Genomic DNA, 14,449 nt, shown 5'->3' with positions numbered 1-14,449 from the left:
AACTAATACTCAGGGGTTAGAGCAGGAGACTGGTGTGTGCTCTGTACAGGTCTCTCCTCCCTGCACTGTGTCAGTAGCCAGGACAGGTCACACAGCAGCCAGGATCTCACACCACTTACTACACACTAATGCTCAGGGGTTAGAGCAGGAGACTGGTGTGTGCTCTGTACAGGTCTCTCTCCTCCCTGCACTGTGTCAGTAGCCAGGACAGGTCACACAGCAGCCAGGATCTCACACCACTTACTACACACTAATACTCAGGGGTTAGATCAGGAGACTGGTGTGTGCTCTGTACAGGTCTCTCTGCCCCTGCTCTGTGTCAGTAGCCAGGACAGGTCACACAGCAGCCGGGATCTCACATCACTTACTACAAACTAATACTCAGGGGTTAGAGCAGGAGACTGGTGTGTGCTCTGTACAGGTCTCTCCTCCCTGCACTGTGTCAGTAGCCAGGACAGGTCACACAGCAGCCAGGATCTCACACCACTTACTACACACTAATGCTCAGGGGTTAGAGCAGGAGACTGGTGTGTGCTCTGTACAGGTCTCTCTCCTCCCTGCACTGTGTCAGTAGCCAGGACAGGTCACACAGCAGCCGGGATATCACACCACTTACTACACACTAATACTCAGGGGTTAGAGCAGGAGACTGGTGTGTGCTCTGTACAGGTCTCTCCTCCCTGCACTGTGTCAGTAACCAGGACAGGTCACACAGCAGCCGGGATATCACACCACTTACTACACACTAATACTCAGGGGTTAGAGCAGGAGACTGGTGTGTGCTCTGTACAGGTCTCTCTCCTCCCTGCACTGTGTCAGTAGCCAGGACAGGTAACACAGCAGCCGGGATATCACACCACTTACTACACACTAATGCTCAGGGGTTAGAGCAGGAGACTGGTGTGTGCTCTGTACAGGTCTCTGTCCTCCCTGCACTGTGTCAGTAGCCAGGACAGGTCACACAGCAGCAGGGATCTCACACCACTTACTACACAATAATACTCAGGGGTTAGAGCAGGAGACTGGTGTGTGCTCTGTACAGGTCTCTCTCCTCCCTGCACTGTGTCAGTAGCCAGGACAGGTCACACAGCAGCCGGGATCTCACACCACTTAATACACACTAATACTCAGGGGTTAGAGCAGGAGACTGGTGTGTGCTCTGTACAAGTCTCTCTCCTCCTGCACTGTGTCAGCAGCCGGGATAATACACCTCTTACTACACACTAATACTCAGGGGTTAGAGCAGGAGACTGGTGTGTGCTCTGTACAGGTGTCTCTCCCCCCTGCACTGTGTCAGTAGCCAGGACAGGTCACACAGCAGCCGGGATATCACACCACTTACTACACACTAATACTCAGGGGTTAGAGCAGGAGACTGGTGTGTGCTCTGTACAGGTGTCTCTCCCCCCTGCACTGTGTCAGTAGCCAGGACAGGTCACACAGCAGCCGGGATATCACACCACTTACTACACACTAATGCTCAGGGGTTAGAGCAGGAGACTGGTGTGTGCTCTGTACAGGCCTCTCTCCTCCCTGCACTGTGTCAGTAGCCAGGACAGGTCACACAGCAGCCGGGATATCACACCACTTACTACACACTAATGCTCAGGGGTTAGAGCAGGAGACTGGTGTGTGCTCTGTACAGGCCTCTCTCCTCCCTGCACTGTGTCAGTAGCCAGGACAGGTCACACAGCAGCCGGGATGTCACACCACTTACTACACTTATACTCAGGGGATAGAGCAGGAGACTGGTGTGTGCTCTGTACAAGTCTCTCTCCTCCCTGCACTGTGTCAGTAGCCAGGACAGGTCACACAGCAGCCGGGATCTCACACCACTTACTACACACTAATACTCAGGGGTTAGAGCAGGAGACTGGTGTGTGCTCTGTACAGGTCTCTCCTCCCTGCACTGTGTCAGTAGCCAGGACAGGTCACACAGCATCCGGGATCTCACACCACTTACTACACACTAATACTCAGGGGTTAGAGCAGGAGACTGGTGTGTGCTCTGTACAGGTCTCTCTCCTCCCTGCACTGTGTCAGTAGCCAGGACAGGTCACACAGCAGCCAGGATATCACACCACTTACTACACACTAATACTCAGGGGTTACAGCAGGAGACTGGTGTGTGCTCTGTACAGGTCTCTCTCCTCCCTGCACTGTGTCAGTAGCCAGGACAGGTCACACAGCAGCCGGGATCTCACACCACTTACTACACACTAATACTCAGGGGTTAGAGCAGGAGGCTGGTGTGTGCTCTGTACAGGTCCCGCGGCATTACTAAAGGAGCAACCATCGCGACCGGTGCTCACAAATGCAGCAAGGAATTGTCTGACACCTTCTTCTGTTGAATTTCTATGTAGTGGAGCCTATTGGTTCCTTACTTCATTGTCTTAATGACGCCATGTATCCTATTTAGTAATTATTTTTTGCCTTGGATGTTTGCACCATTGCTCACTACAATCTTTCTGTATGTGACAGTTGATGTTTCAATAAAAACGTCTTAAAAAAATAATAAAAAATAAAAGCTTTCAGTGGCAGCGCTCCGCAGGCAGCTCAGCCACAGTACCAGGAGCAGCAGGGCTGCCTGTCACATCACAGCTGGCTGTGCTCCCTATATGTAGGAGCCTGCCCCGATGCACCGGGCAGCCAAATCAGACCCAACCTCACCTCCCGAGAAACAAATTACCGCAAGGACAAAACACAAACAAAAACAGGTATCACCTGGGCTTTGATCGGCCCCCTTCAGGCCAGCGGATTACAGGGACTCTGATGTGCCCTCCTCAGTTAAGTGGCATTTACCTAGTGGGAAATCCACCACTGGGATAAACCCCAATCTCCGTCAGCTCATGTGTACTTTTACAGAGTGGAAAGTGACGGTAAGGAACATGCCTAAAAGCACACGCAATGTCCACCCTATGTGTGATCAGTAGTACTAAGTGTGTAGGCTTCTACACTGCCCACCCATCATTCGCTGCTAACCAGCTACAGCAGTGGTCAGGGAACAGGGGTAAATTACCCCACATGGGGTAAAAATGAAATTCCTGGGGGTAATGGACGGACAGCCGGGCATGCATACACATATATATATAATATAGAATGATTCATATGCATGCCCGGCTGTGCCGCAGGGAGGCTCTAAGCCGGACGCCCACTGAGATGTTATTACCAGCGGGCGCCTGGCTCCTTCCCTGCAGCACCGCGTTAGCCGTAGGCTGGAGTTCTCATCTGAACTCCAGCTTCCATACGCACTATGGGAGAGATGTCATGACGTCTCTCCCATAGTTCCGAGGAGCAGCTGGGCAGACAGGACAGCGGCAAATGCAGGAGCGGGGATTAAGGTGAGTGTTTTTTTTATTTAAGCGGCACTACAGGGGCACTACTACAGGGGCATAACTATGGGGGTACTACTACAGGGGCATTATATGGGGGCACTACTACAGGGGCATAACTATGGGGGTACTACTACAGGGGCATTATATGGGGGCACTACTATATGATTTCCTTCCTTTCAAATCAAGAGGGTAACGTCGGCGTATCTAAATATATTTTGGGTTAAAGGATAAAAAAGTTCCCTGACCCCTGAGCTACAGGTACTAGGCAGGACGTGGGCAGAGGTGGACAGACTGAAACCCTAATTTGGAATTGCAGTGAGAACAAGCACCACGTCACACAAAGGACTCACACAACATCACCAGCATACTGTATGAGGGACTCCTGCACGTAGTATGTTACAGTGATCTCCCCGCAAAATTTTGCCAGCCGGGTGGCATCAAGAAGTAGCCGGGTGGGGGGCCTTCGCAATAATAAAATAGTGATTTAAACTTGAAATAACATTTTATATATTAATTCTCCTCTTATTATTAGATGCCCAGTCGTCTGATTATGAAAAAGCTGCAAAAGTCTGTAGGATCCGGTCCTTTTTATACAGCTCCCATATACTGTCACCACTTGCGAGCTCCCAAAGTGCCGGGTGGTGCACCCGCAAAAAACAGCCAGGGGAGAACACTGTGTTACTGGGAACATCGACAAAATTCCTACTGCAATATGTGTTGGGGTCAAAATCAGAAAATAATGTTTTTAGCAGATGACTGAAGTGAGAAACCATGCCCCTGACGAAGGTGCTTGTTAGCACTGAAACGCGTTGAGCTACTTTTGATATCATCATCTCCATTCAGGAGGTGACGTTTTAATTATAAATACAAGACCTTCCATTGTTTGTACCGAGAGTCCAACATCCTCACTTCGAAAACAGAGACTCGTACTTAAGGCTTTACATTCCCCCCTAACACATGCAAGGACTATACCGCTACTGCCGATTTATCTCCCAGGAAATCTCACTTTTACCCGCTGCGGTTCTCTCTAACTAAGGTGGAACCTTTAAAAATAACTAATAAAACTGTATGAAAAAATGAATATAAGTTTAGCGTTTTGCAACATTGTTCCTCCTTAAACTATGAAATGTATTTAGACTCTTTGTAATTCGATTACACGCTACATTCTCGCTTGTAGACCATTAAACAGTCACAGCATTGATTTAAACGTCTGTATTAACACATTGATAACTTGCTGTGTAAAAGAGCCATCCATTAGTTTGTCATGATTAGGAAGGCAAATTATTTCTAGCCATATGTTTGAAAAGCAAATAGGGAAAAACCGCGGCACAACCAAACATGAGACGGGCAGAAATCTTCCGGATTCAGGCTGAAAAATTCACCCCAGTTACTTAGTATTGGTGCATTTCACCCCAATCTGCCCCTTGGAGACGTTCTCTATCGCAGACTCGAGAACAAAAAAAACCCCCACAACATCTTTCATGTCCACGCAAGGAAATGACAGAAGTAAAAAAATAATCATTCTCCGCAGCAATGAAGAAAAAAGCGGACGCCACAGCTAGCGGAGGCGACATGACGGAAAGCAGGGATATTGGGAAGCCAAATAAACTTGTAAAATGAACATAACAGAGCAGTAAAGCTCCCCAAGGTGCTTGAGATGGCGATTAGGCACAGATGCAACCTGTGACAGCACAGACAGACAGCTTAGCGCACCCAGTGTGAACAAATTTATCCCCACTCCTGTTTGCTGCAGTTGCGCCAAATAGTCCCTCTCGGCGCGCCAGATCTCGTGAGAATTTGCTGGCACCAGGCGTTTTTTTTGCCGACTATGCAACTAAATGCGACTAGGACACAACAGGAGACTGTGCTGATTAATTTGTATATATATATATATATATATATATATATATCTATATCTATATATATATATATAGATATATATGTGCGGCTGAGTCTCTCAATCAGCAGTGCTACAATGCAGCGGCCGCACCTTTTCTCCACGCAAAGTTCCGTTTACAGACAGTTGCGCACATATATAATCAGCGCAGTCTCCTGGTGCGTCCTAGTCCATTCACATTGGACTTATTTTTTTCAGGAAAAAAAACACACACAACGCTAGCAGAGGTGCAAGGAACCTGACAGCTCACTCACACCAGGCACATCGCGCTGTATGGCGTATTGAAGCTAGATGAACAAGGACACGTCTGTAGCCCGCCTTCATCCTATTTGCGAGGATTAACTGACTCAGGAAGAATCATTGCACGCTAGGGCTGTTGTTGCTGCTGGGGGTGAATCTCTTTCACAGATGGGGACCAAGATGACTGTGAAACAAATAATTTGCAAGTGGAAGTACAAAAGCTGCCCCCCCCCCCCCCCCCAATATTCTCGGCCTAGAAAATGCCGCTGTACTATACACTTAACTACAGATATGTGGACAAGCAGTAATGAAACTACAGATTATAGGATTGTGTATCGCCTTCAGCAGAAGTATATAAACACACAACGCCCAGTTATTCACAAGCAGGCTACTCTCTGTATCACCGGCTTCACTAAGAGCTATTCCTGTGTCAACCTGTTGGAAAAACTCAGGCATGTAATGGCAAAATTACTTCCCGCGCTAAAGGCTCATACACACTACATGATAAATTGAACGATATGGACGATGATATCGTTATTGTTCATATGCGTTAAGATCGTCCAGTGTGTATGCACAATACCGTAACGATGCGCGCTCCCGCGGATAGTTAATGTCTCATCGCCAGTACTTGCAGGGCAACCTAACAATATCATTAGGTTCTTCAAGTTCGGGGATGAGGGCGGGTGCCGTCACTGAACGATATCGTTTAGTGTATGCGCTCAATGTCGTTCCCAACATTGAGCCCGGCAGTTCAGGGAAAACACTTAACGATATGCTCTATGAGCGATATCGTTAAGTGTCTATGCAGCTTAACTCTCCTCGGGATGTAATTTCTGATAACACAAGTAACATTGTATGAGCATTACAACTGGGTGAATTTGAAAATGTACCATGTTTTGCCACACAATAAAAAAACTTTGTGGTTCAGAATTTGTTTTAAAAATGACAGATGTATGGCAGGAGATGCCATGACCCAAAAAAATGTCTGTACATTTTTGGCAGTAAGCAACCGCATTTAGAAATTGAAGCAGCTTCAACAGTTCCATTTGCCATGCCATCAACTGGTCCAAGTGGTAGTAACCAAGGAATTTGATCGCTCTAAATGCTTCAGTGACTGGAGGAACGGGATTGAAGTAAATTCAGACACCGCCAGACTGAGTCATGAGATTCCCTTAAAACATTGGAAAAGCAGCTAGAAAAACTGAAGGAGATGAAACGTAGCGATTCAAACAAGTATGTTGGACTTGTAGATCAAGTTCTTTACTCGCTTTACCAGGACCAAAGGGTTTGTAACATCTCAAAATTGGTTCATTGGTTTCATTTTGGCAACCTTGCTTGATACTAGGTTTAAGTCCTCCATAATGTCTTTCTTTCCAACTGACACAGATTTTATATATTATATAACATATATTGCTTGCAAGTTGTCAGCTGAGGTGGCACATGACATGACGATATCTCCTACTTCAGTTTTCTCCTGCAAATGCTGCTGCCAGGAAAAACACTGACCTTTTCCAAGAGATCCACTGGTGATGAGGGTGAGTCAACTCAGGAACCAGAGTAAAACATTATGACATCTGGTCAGGCTTAAAAGAACTGCCCACAATTAGGGACACTTCTACCAAGACAATCTGATACAGTAAACATTAGGAAAATGGTGGAGGATTATTTTAGTGACAATGTACATATTAGCATGTCACACTGTCCCTTTGAATACTGGAAGGAAAAAAGCAATTTGGAGCCCCTTGAACAAACTCACTTTGCTTTACTTAAGCAGCCCACCCTGCAGTGTGTATATCAAAACGATTGTTTAGAACAGCCAGGAACCCTTCATCAGCGTAGGAGGCTACATCCTGAAAATGTTGAAAAACTGATGTTCTGAAATATGAACTACAAATTCTATGAGAAAGACCTTTGCCGCCAATTTAAAAAAAACTATATAGACTTCTATAATGGTGGATTCCAGTGGGAATGAGCTAATATTGTGTGAAGGTTATATTAACACTTATGAGGGAGAGGATGATAATGACATCTTCCAACTGTACAGATGATTAACAACACTGTTAGCCACCATAAGTCCATTGGTAGCTTGTTTTGTGGGGGCTCAAACAAACCAAGCACTTCAGCCACAAAAGCGACAGTCCATGTCACTGAAGTTTTGTTAAACTGTGCACATCTGTTTTAATATGCAACATAAGTGTCGGTGGGAGTGCCCAAGGACCATTCTATTGTGCACCACTTCATTATGGGCTTTGCCAAGATTGTGTGTGTATATTAGTGTACTTTACTGGGGCATTCATGTTCTTTTGTATCTTGCAAGGTCATCCATAACCAGCTTCTCATCCAGCTGTATAGACACGGTTTCCTGCAGATTCTCAGCAAACACAGAGTGGTATCATAAAATCATATAATTAATAAAAATTATTAATTTTAGACTTTGACTAGGCTGTTACTCTGCCTTGAATGATGAGGCCTGTGATTGGTGTTTGGATTCAGTTTCCACTTTTTCAATCTCATTGGTATTTTGGATGATTGCTTTTTAATAGATTGTTTCATATCTGACATTTGGTTTTCTTTATAGTTATATTAGTACTGTAATCAATCTCTTTGGGATTTTGTATGCTTGTTTTTAATTGTTTTCCATTTCTCTGGTTAGTTTTCTGTTCCTTATAGTTAACACTGTAATCAATCAATACTTTACATGGCTTTCACTATATACTCCACCTCCATTTTCCTGTGCTGAACTCGGGCCTCTGATCTAGTTCCTAATTAGTTAAAACATTCTATAGCATTGTATAGCATTTATTATTAAACGGCCATCCTGCCGCTGACACCTCCACAATGTGAGGGAGGACAATGTATTCTGAGGTTAGCAGACAAGGCACAATAAACCCACCAGTGCAGGCCACATGGGAGCTCTATCCCAATTAATGAGCTTTTAAATGGGCAGAATGAAATAAGACCCATTGGATTTCATTCCAAAAAGAGTGTTACAGGAGTTTTAACTGCATTTCATCCCCGTGCAAATCAATAATTGCCTGATACTGCAAAAACTAAGTTCTAGTAAATTTATAATAAATTTTTGCAAAAACAAAAAAAGTAGCTTAAAAGTTCACTACAACCCCAAACATACAGTCTACATAAATTTTAAATTTTCTAAGGGCATAATGCCCGAGTGATTTGACTATTTCCTAGTGTGTCTGATTCAGTGCTGTATGGCGGCTGTTGGTAATGTGTAAAAGCCCGCCATGCACAACAGCAGTTTTCTGCAAGTCCACAGTCAGTCCAATTAAAACCTTGACTCATTTCTCCTCTTTAGCAGAGGTTTTAACTGGACTATTGTGCATGGTGGGCTTTTACACATTTCCAACAGCCGTCATACAGCACAGGATCGGACACCGAGCCAATTGCAGGAGCTAACAGTACTGGCGGGACTTTGGCTCACTACTCAGACAATGTGGGTGTGCATGTGTGTGCTGCTACCATCGTGAGTGGACGGAGAGCCTTTACCCCACAGGCGGTAGTAAACCAGCTTGCCCCTTCCACACCAGGCAGGATTTGGTTGCAAGAGGCACCGAGCAGATCAGCCGGTTCCTCGGCAAGTCTAGGAGTTGGATTTACAATACCTCTAACAGGTTGGCTCTTATGGAGAACTTTCTAGGCTCTTTACACATTGCACTACTGCCAGCAAGTGTCAGAATTTGGTACAGCTTAAACATCTAATATGCTGATTAGTGTCCCTACTGGAGCACTTTGAGATGATTCCCTATAGCAGTATTGGATCTTCTAATAATACCAGTCAACTATTTAATGTTCATTGCTGTTCAAGTATTAAGGGGTTTTTCATGCTACCCAGTTTTGCTAGTCACTCTGCCTTGACAGGCTGAGGTTAATTGCAACACTATTTCAATTGTTTACATTTGTACATTACTTGTTGAAATCTAATGTATCTATTTTATGTCTGTTCCTAACGTTACAAGTGAAGGCACACATCCACTAGAAAATGAGGTAACGACAGTACGATTACGACATCGTAATTGTATAGTCGTTCCCCATCCCCTGCAGTGCCAACACTGAACGATTAGTCGTTCAGTGTAGGCACCGTCGATCATCCCTGAATATGGCCAATCTGTCATTATCGGCAGATTGACCGGCACGTCCAGCCGATGATTGATGTCGGAAACGACCAGAGAGAGCGCGCATCGCTGGTCGTTTCCAACATAGTGCACGATTAATGAGCGATTGCAATGTCGTAATCGTGCAATCGCTCATTAAGCCTGCAGTCAGTTAGCTTTTATATGTAATAAAAAATATGTATATGCTATAAAATACAGCTCTTGGGATAATTATTTATTGTATGCCATTTAATAGCGAAGACATTTTATTTTAATATTTTACACTATTTACCGCCTATTACATTTTGGTCGCAAGAAAACAATTTATCGCAGACCCCCCCCCAACTTACAGAGATTTCATTATTAACGGACATGTGTTTAAACACACAGAATGGCATTTATAGACATACAGATGTGCCCAGCTAGTTTGTTGCTCATAGCGCGCCACTCAGGCCTCCTGTGTCGCGCCATGGAACGTTACGTGATGGCTGTACTGTGGCGTACCGTGGTATTCTACAATGAAAGTTAAGCCATGGCATGTAATACACTGCTTAACCTCTAGGTGGTGAGTGCTCCACTGAAATTTGTACTGCGGTGGGATGTTGAGAGAAATGCTTTTAGTTCAGTAGTTCTTTAAAATAACTGAACTTTAGTTGCTCTGTCATTATGTAATGCTTAGTGTGCATCTTCTGGTCAATGTTAGCTACTGTACGGCTGCTTTATTGGGACTCGGTACAGTAATATGCATCTACTGTAGGGTCACTTTTGGGGACAGGTTCTTTGCAGCACAGTAATAGAGATGTGTCCACATATATCTATCCTCCGTGCACTACAAGTTGTTCCATACATAGCGCAGGAGTGCTGTGAGACTCGGTAGCGCTGAGCGTCTTTTTTGCGTCTTTGTACCTTAAAATGCGTCTTATTAGCACAAGCAGCTTCTGCTGATTAAAATTATATGCAGCATGCCTATGTTCTGTGAGCCAGTACAGGTGTATCTGCAAGCAAATCACTACGTTAAAGTGTTATAGTCGCTATTAGTGTAACGTAATGCTTCACGTGCAGATACACCCAAACTGGCTCACAGAATATAGGCATGCTGCATATCATTTTAATCAGCAGAAGCTGCTTGTGCACTACTAAAATCTAGTAGTGAAGATTCAAAAGAAGAAGAAAAAAGAAAAAACTCCCCTTCCAGATTCGAACCCCAGACCCCAAGGTGCAAGGCGCAGACCTTACCCACTAGCCTATACACTCTAGCCATGTTGAGAGCTGCACCTGTCGTGTATGTTATGTGAAGCGTGCAAATTAAAACAGGCAATGTGTACAACTTCAATAGTGGGCTCTGCATGCGGCAGCATTGAATAGAAGCGAATGATGGTGGGGGTGGTGGTGAGCCATACAATGAGCTCAATGGAGTTCAACAGTAATTGTGTGATGGTGGGGGAAGGTGGTGAAGGAACTTGGGTGGCCATACACAGAGAGGAAGGGAGAAGGGAAGTGCAAAGCAGTGTATTTTAAAAGTATTGAACCCGACATGATCTCTCTTTATGAAAATCTTGCCCCGTTATGTGTACAATACAATGTCTACTGTATAACAGAAATGCCAAATGGTGGGATGTCGAGAGAAATGTTTTGAGTCTAAGGTCACAGGAGTGCTGTGTGACTAGGTAGCGCCGAGCCTCTTTTTTGCGTCTTTTATGCGTCTTTGTACCTTAAAATGTGTCTTATTAACACAAGCAGCTTCTGCTGATTAAAATTATATGCAGCATGCCTATGTTCTGTGAGCCAGTACAGGTGTATCTGCAAGCAAATCACTACGTTAAAGTGTTATAGTCGCTATTAGTGTAACGTAACGTTTCACGTGCAGATACACCCGAACTGGCTCACAGAATATAGGCATGCTGCATATCATTTTAATCAGCAGAAGATGCTTGTGCTATCAATTCGATTCGCTGTATGATTTAGATGCATTTGAAGGTAAAAAGTCGCATAAAAGACACCCGCGCTACCAAGTCACGCCATGCCTTAACAGAATATAGGCATGCTGCATATCATTTTAATCAGCAGAAGCTGCTTGTGCACTACTAAAATCTAGTAGTGAATATTCAAAAGAAGAAGAAAAAAGAAAAAACTCCCCTTCCAGATTCGAACCCCAGACCCCAAGGTGCAAGGCGCAGACCTTCCCCACTAGCCTACACACTCTAGCCATGTTGAGAGCTGCACCTGTCGTGTAGTGTACCCAATCACAGCTTCTGTCAGTCAATCATCAGGCGGTGATACAGAAAATGCATTGGAACACTGATGCATGTGCTGTGTAGTTTAGGAAAAGTGACACCTGGTGGACAAAAAGTTGTATTACACGATATTACTTTTTTCCAGCTCTACACTACGTTCCGTTAAGAAACATTCTGTGTGTAGCGTGACTCAAGGCTTCTGTGTGGGGCGAGATGCATGGCTGTATGGAGCAACAAACTAGCTGGGCACATCTGTATCAAATTAATATGTTAGGATTGCGGTTAGAAGGTGCCAATAACAATATCGTTAACTGCGCATACAGTGATTTACCTGCATTCAAAATATAGTTATGTCGACAATCTGACCTAATCTAAACAGACAGTAAAATGTTGACATTTATAATATAGGTCACTGCACTCAAAATATAGGCAGGTCTCCCGTATATGGTTTATTTAGCGCAACTATGTAGGGGATTAGTCGATTATTTAGTACTACTGTGGAAGGCATTAAAGGCCAAGGAAATTAAGTCTGTGGCAATTAATGTATGCTGCTGTGGGACTACACGTCAGCATGCCCTGCCACAATTTTAACAAGCCCTAAAAGCAGAACTGCCATCATGAGGTTTAGTGGCGTGGCAATTGATGTCAAATGCAACTACACATGCTGGCACGTGTAGTTCCACAGCAGCTCATTGCATACATACTGTCATATGCCAATTACAAACAAACTAAAAGGTCCTATACACCAGCAACTGATTGGAGGATCGGTGAAATCCAACATGTTGCATTTCACCGATTTCCCTATCACGATCAAAATATGATCGTGATTTGCAAGTTGGTGATTTTTAAAATGCAGTATTTCACCGATCCCCCGATGGATCGGCGATCATCGATGACCACCGGTCGGCGTTTCCGATCCAATCAGAATATTGGGCAATCTGTCGGTAGATTTATGGGCCCCTTAAGTTTCATTGCAATTAGCATTTACAGTGGTAGTATAATCAGAATTGCCAATTGCAATCTTTCTGACATGACAGGCTCACTGTTTACTGGTTCTAGCTATACATCAGCAATCGATAATGTATGGGGCTTCACAGATCGCAGATGGCAACCAAAAAGTTATTCGAATTGTTAGATCAGATTGTCCAACATGTTAGATTTCACAGATGGATTGGGGTGTAGATTGCTTGTGTATGGACATGATTAGCAGATTTGCAGACCGTTACTTGTAAAATGGGAATCAGTATGTAATACCTCCGGCCGCATGGCCGGCGATTCTAAGCCCGACAGGGGTGCAGATCCCGATAGCTAATTTTGGCAAGTACCCCTAACCCTACCCTAACCCTCCTTTAGGGGTGCCTAACCTTAACCTCCACCCCTAGTGCCTAAACCTAACACCCCCTTCCCCGCAGCCTAAACCTAAGTCTCCCGGGAGGATGCCTAACCCTAACCCCCCATACCCTAGCCTTAAATCCTAACCATACCCGTGGCTGTCTGCGCCCGCGTTACCTTTGTTCGGTATGCCGGGCATCGGGCTCCTGGCGTGGGTCTAATGACAGGCGTCGGGATTTCGAAGCCTGTCATTAGTACCTTGCCGGATTTGACAGTCGGGAAGCCGGCGATCGGCATTTCAACCGTCGACTTCCTAACTGCATCTGTGCTTGCTGCAATCGATCTGCAAATCACTGAAAAAGATCTGTAATGTACGGGCGCAGATTGCTAGATTGGGAAAATCTTAACATCGGGCAATAAATCTTCATATTGTTCAATTGTGGTTTTCAGATTGCTGATGTATGGGGGCCTTAAGTCGACATTTTCACTGTGTCTACATTTCAACTGTCGATCTTTTGATTTGTCTACATGTATACTGTTGACATTTCAACTGTGTCTACATTTTAATTGTTGACATTTCAACCTGTCTCTGTATTGAATGTCTAAATTATGTCCATGTCTAAATGATGTACCCGTCGACGTTTTGAATAAGCCAACGTTGAAACTTCTTCATTTCAGCTATCCAAAATCTGCAAGGACACAAACTGAGGAACAGCCATCGCCACAGAATGCTGGTTGAAATCCCAAACACCACAGGACACATTCAACCCAGAATTTATCCAGAGATTTACCTGCGCAGTCTGATTTTCCATTTAGCTCTAATTAAAAGCTCCGAGACCTCTTGACTAGCCTGTTCAATAAGAGGCAACGTTAGAGCCTACAGAAGCCAAATGAAGTTACGTTGGAAGTGCTTTGAGCCAGGACGGGAGGGAGCGGCGGAGACGCCGTGTTATAAAACTGCAGTGACAAATCATCCCTCCCGAAACACAGCTCGGGGGAGCGTAATGCTGCAGTTTTCCAAATGTTCAGGTATAATTTCTTTCACACACACGGTATTTAACACACACAAAATACCTCCGGGAACGTGACGCTGCACGCCGCACGGCGAGGACATTGTAACGGCTTTCTGTTTATAGGTCACGAGGGCAGTAAATTATTAAAACAGAACGTCGTTTGGTTTGTGTCGGATACAGTCAATTACAGATTATTGGGGAGAAAGACGGCGTAAATAAAGAAACGTAAATTTGGATTATTACAGCGTCTCTCTCTCTTCAATCCGTATGCAGCGTTAAGATGTCA

At 44.7% G+C, this 14,449-nt stretch overlaps 1 protein-coding gene across 1 annotated transcript in view; it reads right to left on the bottom strand.

Annotated features, from left to right (window-relative positions):
- Positions 1-14,449, bottom strand: part of KIAA1328 (KIAA1328 ortholog) — a 174,238-nt gene that overhangs the window by 70,258 nt on the left and 89,531 nt on the right. The gene's annotated exons all lie outside the window — the stretch shown is intronic.

The sequence above is a fragment of the Taudactylus pleione genome, unplaced genomic scaffold (genome assembly GCF_031769625.1).
Source record: "Taudactylus pleione unplaced genomic scaffold, aTauple2 ptg000311l, whole genome shotgun sequence".
In the NCBI taxonomy this organism is placed as follows: Eukaryota; Metazoa; Chordata; class Amphibia; order Anura; family Myobatrachidae; genus Taudactylus; species Taudactylus pleione.
The sequence above is the reverse complement of the archived record's forward strand: the minus strand, read 5'-3'. Positions and strand labels throughout refer to the sequence as shown.